Below are 7,996 nucleotides of genomic sequence, written 5' to 3'. Positions count from 1 at the left end.
TTAAAAGAGGCTCTCTACATGGGTCAAAAAAAATTCCAACTGTGTTTTATAAGAAACACAACTACAGATTATCAGAAAGGGTACAAATAAAAGGCAAAAATGCTAATAGCTTATAACAATTTTCATCATATAAAATAATTCAAACCACAAAGCATTAAACGGACAAAGAGAAATACCTTATATCAGTAATGCATCCACTCCACCAAGAAGCGAGTAGGAAAATGTGAAGAGGGATCTGACTCAATTTTTTATATTTAACTGCTGACGTCTCTAAATGCTTCCCTTCACCTCTTCTTCTTGCCCACATCTGGGAGGGCAACTGAGAAGGCCTGGGGGCTGCCTCCTTTGCTCCCAGTGGGAGACTCAAACGATGCGGGTGCCTGCCCTGCACGGAGCCCCACCTCGGCCCCACCCCCAACATGATGGGAACCCCAAGCAGGTCTCCTTTTCTGGCTCTCTCAACCCGTTTTCTGGCCACCTTGGGAGCCTACCAAGCTCCCCCCAGAAAGCCTTATTGTGTGAGTAATGAGCCTTTCATACCCTTGTGTGTGTGTGTGCGTGTGTGTGTGTGTTGTCATTAGTCTCAACAACTGAACCAAATTTTGGGTGAGAGTCCATTTTCTTTCCAAAAGGTACCACAGTGACAAAAACTAAGTAAGCATATAGAGAGTCTGAATAATACAATTAATAGGCTTGTGTTGATGCATATATAGAGGACTTGGAACCCAACACAAATTACCTTTCCAGAGTCCTCGAATAGTTTCTGACTTCATCATGGCCACACCAGAAGTCTCCCTTTTATCCTTGAAAGATATTTTTCTGGGTGTAGAAATTGGAGTTAAAGCCTGTAAAGGGGTCATTGTCCTCACTGTCAGAAGACATCCTGGGCCCAGCCCCTTGTCGGTCTTCTGTATCTAGAGAGTAAACAGGGTCACTGATTCAGTCCCATCCCAAGATCCAAGGATGTGAGGTATGCCTAAGAGAGGGCCCGGACCAGGCCACAGAGAGTTCTAACTGCCACACTCCCATTCAAGGACTATCAGCAGCAAGAAGCAAGCTGCAGTGACCCAGCACAGGGAGGGGTGAAGCCTGGAGAGACCCTCCCCGAGGAGCAGGAGCACAGACGAGGATAGTGTAGAAGGTGGAGTGGGGACATTGTGGAAAACCATCCTCCGCTTCGGCACAGATGGTGCAGAGGACTCTGACGTCCATGCACACTGAAGGTAACACAGCACCCACAAAACCCAACCCAGTCAACTCCTAACTGCTCAACTCAACCCCTACAATGACAGCAAAACACAAGAGGAATATCCATTTCCAGATATAAATAACCTCAGTCTCTGTTGTCCTACAGACAATATCTGGCTTTCAGAAAATAATTATGAGACACACACACAAAAAAGAAAAACCCACAGCCAAGACACAAAACAGAACCAGATTCAGAAATAGCTCAGATGGTGGGATTGTCAGAAGGATTTATGTTGAGCCTCTAGTGGGAAAGATAAACAACATGAGGGAAAAGAAAGAATTTTGGCCGAGATGGAGACTATGGGAAGGCACCTATGGGAATGCTGGGAAAGAAACCAGAGTGATACATGAGGCACACCCCCCACAGGCGCACAGGAAGACTCATGGCAGGAAAGGGAAGCATGGTAAGCTTCAGGAGAAGGCTGCGTAGATCACCCAACCCAAAACAAAGGCAAAAAATGATGGAAAACCCCTTGACAGAACAGGGCAGACAAAAGCACTGGAGTAATGGTCTTAACATTTGTTCAGCTGGAGAAACAGGAGAAGAGAGACTGCAGCAAAAGAAATAGTTGAAAAAATATTACCTAAGAATGTTCCAAGAATAAGCATAGAAAAAGGGATTTAAACAAGATGGTGGTGTGAGAAGTGAGGCAGAAACCTCCTCCCAAAACCACATATAACATGAAAATACAGCAAATACAAGTAATCATGGAAGATTGACTGGAAAGAAGAGTGCAACAGATGGCCTGCATCTGGGGAAAAGAGAAGACATCAACGAAAAGGGTGAAGTAGCAAAACCACAATCTGGAGGCACCCAAGCCCTGACCCCACCCCAGCTCACTGGCAGGAGGAAGAGAAATGGAGCATGGAGGGACTAGAAGTCCCAGACTACTAAACACCCACCCCTGGAGATCTACTCTGGGAGCACAACCCTACATTACATAGGGCTCTGGAGATTAGCAGGGCTGGAAAGCAAAGACAGGGGGAATACTCAGAGAGACTGAGACTCCAGCTGCTATGGAGAGCAGGTACCCACAAGCAGTTGCTCTGGGACAAAGGAAAGGTGGGCCCTTTGAAAGACTTCCCAACAGCGAGAGGGCTGCTAAAGGGGCAAGGGTTACACAGACCTTGCTGCTCAGGAGAAAGGACAGGTGAACAAAATCATCCATCCACACGCACTCAGCCTGGCAGGTTAGAAACCTTGAGGGGCATCAGGCACTCCATCCCCCTGGCTGGCAACGCAGCCCCAAGGCCCCCCACTGTGATGAGCAGTCTGCTGCTTCTTCCAGCCAGCACTTGTTTACAAACCTGCTGACCACACCATTGCTCCAGGCCAACCAGAGGGGGACCCTGCCTACAATAGCTACAAAGGTGTAATGCAGAGGTTCCTCCCTGTGCACTTGGCCCACTGGCCCTGGCAGTGGAGACAGGCACAACAGCCAGGAAGTAGGAAAGAGCTCTTTCCTCCTGGAAGACACTTGCACCTCTGGCCTGCAACCCCCACCATTGCTCCAGGTTCTGGGAAGCTCCAGAGAGTAGAGTTTCTGGACACTAGAGGGTGTAGCTTACACACCATTATTCCAGAGTAATCATTAGGAATATGAAACAGCAAAAGAAACTGGTACAAACCAAAACATCTCAAATATCAGATAAAGGGCTAACTGAAACTGAAATCACCAATCTCCCTAATAAAGATTTCAAAATAAAAATCATAAACATGTTCACAGAGCTACAGAAAAATAATCAAGACCTCAGGGACAACTTCAAGAAAGAGAGGGATACTTTGAAAAATGCAGTATCTGAAATGAAACATACAATGGAAGGATTTAAAAACAGATTAGATGAGGTAGAGACAGTAAATGAAATAGAAATTAGAGAACAGGAATACAAAGAAGCTGAAGCACAGAGAGAATAAAGGATCTGCCAGAATGAAAGAATATTAAGACAACTGTGTGACCAATTCAAACAGAGACAGAGCAATATACACATTATAGGGGTGCCAGAAGAGGAAGAGAGATAAAAAGGGATACAAAGTCTCTTTGAGAAAATAGTTGCTGAAAACTTCCTCAATTTTGGAAAGGAGATGGTCTCTCAGGCCATGGAGGTGCACAGCTCTCCCAACATAAGGGACCCAAAGAGGACAACACCAAGACATATAATAATTAAAATGGCAAAGATCAAGAACAAGGAGAGAGTATTAAAAGCAGCCAGAGAGAGAAAAAAGATCACATACAAAAGAAAACCCATCAGTTTATCATCAGACTTCTCAGCAGAAACCTTACAGGACAGAAGGGAGTGGCATGATATACTTAATGCAATGAAACAGAAGGGCCTCAAACCAAGAATACTCTCACTGGCAAGATTATCATTTAAATTTGAAGCAGGCACTAAACAATTTCCAGATAAGCAAAAGTGGAGGGAATTTACACTCCACAAACCGTCTCTACAGTATATTTTGGAGGGACTGCTATAGATGGAAGTGCTCCTAAGACTAAATAACTGTCACCAGAGAAAATAAAACCACAGTAAAGGAAGTAGACCAATTAATTACTAAGCAAATGCTAAATTAAATCAACTACCCCCAAAGTCAGTCAAGGGATACAAAGAGTACAGAATATTATACCTAATATATAAAGAGTGGAGGAGGAAGAAAAAGGAGGACACAAAAAAAACCTTTAGATTGTGTTTGTAATAGCATACTAAGTGAGTAAGTTAGACTGTTAGATGGTAAAGAAGCTACCCTTGAACCTTTGGTAACCATGAATCTAAAGACTGCAATGGCAATAAGTACATATCTATTGATAACACCCTAAATGTAAATAGACTGAATGCACCAATCAAAAGACACAGAGACACTGAATGGATAAAAATCAAGACCCAACTATATGCTGGCTACAAGAGATTCACTCCAAACCCAAAAACATACACAGACTAAAAGTGAAGGGATGGAAAAAGATATTTCATGCAACTAACAGGGAGAAAAAAGCAAGTGTTCCAGTACGTGTATCAGACAAAATAAACTTAAAAACAAAGAAAATAACAGGAGATAATGAAGGACATTACATAATGATAAAGGGGTCAGTCCAGCAAGAGGATATAACCATTCTAAATATATATGCACCCAATACAGGAGCACCTACATATGTGAAACAAATACTAACAGAATTAAATGCACTCATTTTAGGAGACTGCAACACACCACTCACTCCAAAGGGCAGATCAACCAGACAGAAAATAAGTAAGGAGACAAAGGCACTGAACAACACATTAAAACAGATGGACTTAACAGACATCTACAGAACAGTCCACCCAAAAGCAGCAAGATACTCATTCTTCTCAAGTGCACATGGACCATTTTCCAGAACAGATAACATACTAGGCCACAAAAAAGAGCCTCAGTAAATTCAGAAGGATTTAAACTGTACCAACCAGCTTCACAGACCACAGAGGTATGAAACTAGAAATAAATTATGCTAAGAAAACAAAAAGCCCACAAACACATGAAGGCTTAACAACATGCTCCTGCATAATCAATGGATCAATGATCAAATAAAAACAGAGCTCAAGCAATATATGGAGACAAATGAAAATAATAACACAACACCACAAAATCTGTGGGACACAGCGAAGGCAGTTCTAAGAGCAAAGTATACAGCAATACAGGCCTGTCTCAGGAAAGAAGGGCAATCCCATATGAGCAGTCTAAACTCACAATTAACAAAACTAGAAAAGGAACAACAAATGAGGCCCAAAGTCAGTAAAAGGAGGAACATAATAAAGATCAGAACAGAAACAAATAATATCAAGAAGAATAAAACAATAGAAAGAATCAATGAAAGCAGGAGCTGATTCTTTGACAAAATTAACAAGAGATAAACCCCTAGCCAGATGTATCAAGAAAAAAAAGAGTCTACACACATAAACAGAATCAGAAATGAGAAAGGAACAATCACTACAGACACCACAGAAATAAAAAGAATTGTTAGAGAATACAATGAAAAATTATATGCTAACAAATTGGATAGCCTAGAATAAATGGACAACTTTCTAGAAAAATACAATCTCCATGACTGACCCAGGAAGAAATGGAAAATCTAAACAGACCAATTACCAGCAGTGAAATCAAACTGGTAATAAAAAAAACTACCTAAGAAGAAAATCCCTGGACCAGATGGCTTCACCACTGAATTTTATCAAACATTCAGTGAAGACCTAATACCCATTCTCCTTAAAGTTTTCCAAAAAGTAGAAGAGGAGGGAATATTCCCAAACTCATTCTATGAGGCCAGAATCACTCTAATACCAAACCAGGCAAAGACAACACAGAAAACTACAGACCAATATCCCTGATGAACATAGATTCAAAAATACCCAACAAAATATTAGCAAACTGAATTCAAAAATACATCAAAAAGATCATCCATCATGATCAAGTAGGATTTATTCCAGGGATGCAAGGATGGTACAATATTTTAAAATCCATCAACATCATATACCACATCAACAAAAAGAAGGACAAAAATCACATGATCATCTCCATAGATGCTGAAAAAGCATTTGACAAAATTCAACATCTATTTATGGTAAAAACTCTCAACAAAATGGGTATAGAGGGCAAGTACCTCAACATAATAAAGGCCATTTATGACAAACCCACAGCCAAAATTATACTTAACAGTGAGAAGCTGAAAGCTTTTCCTGTAAGATCAGAAATAAGAGAAGGATGCCCACTCTCCCCACTTTTATTCAACATAGTACTAGGGGTCCTAGCCACAGTAATCAGACAATAGACAGAAATAAAAGGTATCCAGATCAGTAAAGAAGTTAAAACTGTCCCTGTTTGAAGATGACATGATATTGTACATAAAAAACCCTAAAGAATCCACTCCAAAACTACTAGACCTAATATCTGAATTCAGCAAAGATGCAGGATACAAAGTTAATACACAGAAATCTGTTGCATTCCTATATACTAATGATGAACTAGAAGAAAGAGAAATCAGGAAAACAATTCCATTCACAATTGCATCAAAAAGAATAAAATACCAAGGAATAACCCTAGCGAAAGAGATGAAAGACCTATACCTGATACAAAGTTAATACACAGAAATCTGTTGCATTCCTATATACTAATGATGAACTAAAGAAAGAGAAATCAGGAAAACAATTCCATTCACAATTGCATCAAAAAGAATAAAATACCAAGGAATAACCCTAATGAAAGAGATGAAGACATATACCTTGAAAACTACAGGACACTCTTGAGAGAAATTAAAGAAGACATCAATAAACGGAAATACATCCCATGCTCTTGGATAGGAAGAATTAATATTGTCAAAATGGCCATCCTGCCTAAAGCAATCTACAGATTCAATGCAATCCCTATCAAAATTCCAACAGTATTCTTCAGTGAACTAGAACAAATAGTTCTAAAATTCATATGGAACCACACAAGACCCCGAATAGCCAAAGCAATCCTGAGAAGGAAGAATAAAGTGGGGGGGATTATGCCCCTCAACTTCAAGCTCTACTACAAAGCCACAGTAATCAAGACAATTTGGTACTGGCACAAGAACAGACCCATATATCAATGGCACAGAATAGAGAGCCCTGATACAAACCCAAACATATACAGCTAATTAATATGCAATAAAGTAGCCATGGACATACAGTGGGGAAATGACAGCCTCTTCACCAACTGGTGTTGGCAAAACTGGACAGCTACATGTAAGAGAATGAAACTGGATTATTGTCTAAGTCCATACACAAAAGTAAACTCAAAATGGATCAAAGACATGAATGTGAGTCATGAAACCATAAAACTCTTAGAAGAAAACATAGGCAAAAACATCTTGAATATAAACATAAGCAATTTTTTCCTGAACACATGTCGGGCATGGGAAACAAAAGCAAAAATGAACAAATGGGACTACGTCAAACTAAAAGGCTTCTGTACAGCAAAGGGCACCATCAGTAGAACAAAAAGGTATCCCACAGTATGGGAGAATATATTTGCAAATGACATATCCAATAAGAGGTTAACATCCAAATATATAAAGAACTCACACACCTCAACACTCAAAAAGCAATAATCAAATTAAAAAATGGATGGAGGATCTGAAAAGACACTTCTCCAAAGAAGAAATTCAGATGGCCAACAGGCACAGGAAAAGATGATCCACATTGTTAATTATCAGGGAAATGTAATTTAAAATCACAGCAGTTAGGATGACCAATATCCAAAAGACAAGGAAAAACAAATGCTAATGAGGATGTGGAGAAAGGGGAACCCTCCTACAACACTGGTGGGAATGTAAATTAGTTCAACCATTGTGGAAAGCCAATATGGAGGGTCCTCAAGAAACAAAAAGTAGAAATACCATTTGACCCAGGAATTCCACTCCTAGGAATTAACCCAAAGAAAACAAGATCCCAGATTCAAAAAGACATACGCACCCGTATGTTTACCACAGTACTATTTACAACAGCTAAGATATGAAAGCAACCAAAGTGTCCATCAGTAGATGAATGAATAAAGAAGATGTGGTACATATTGGAATGTGGTACAATGGAGATGTGGTACAATGGAATATTATTCAGCCATAAGAAGGAAACAAATTCTACCATTTGCAACAACATAGATGGGAACTAGAGGGTTTTATGCTCAGTGAAACAAGCCAGGCGGAGAAAGACAAGTACCAAATGATTTCCCTCATTTGTGGAACATAACAACAAAGCAAAAACTCAA

Source organism: Manis javanica, chromosome 3 (assembly GCF_040802235.1).
Source record: "Manis javanica isolate MJ-LG chromosome 3, MJ_LKY, whole genome shotgun sequence".
Classification (NCBI taxonomy): domain Eukaryota; kingdom Metazoa; phylum Chordata; class Mammalia; order Pholidota; family Manidae; genus Manis; species Manis javanica.
Note: the sequence above shows the minus strand (reverse complement) of the source record.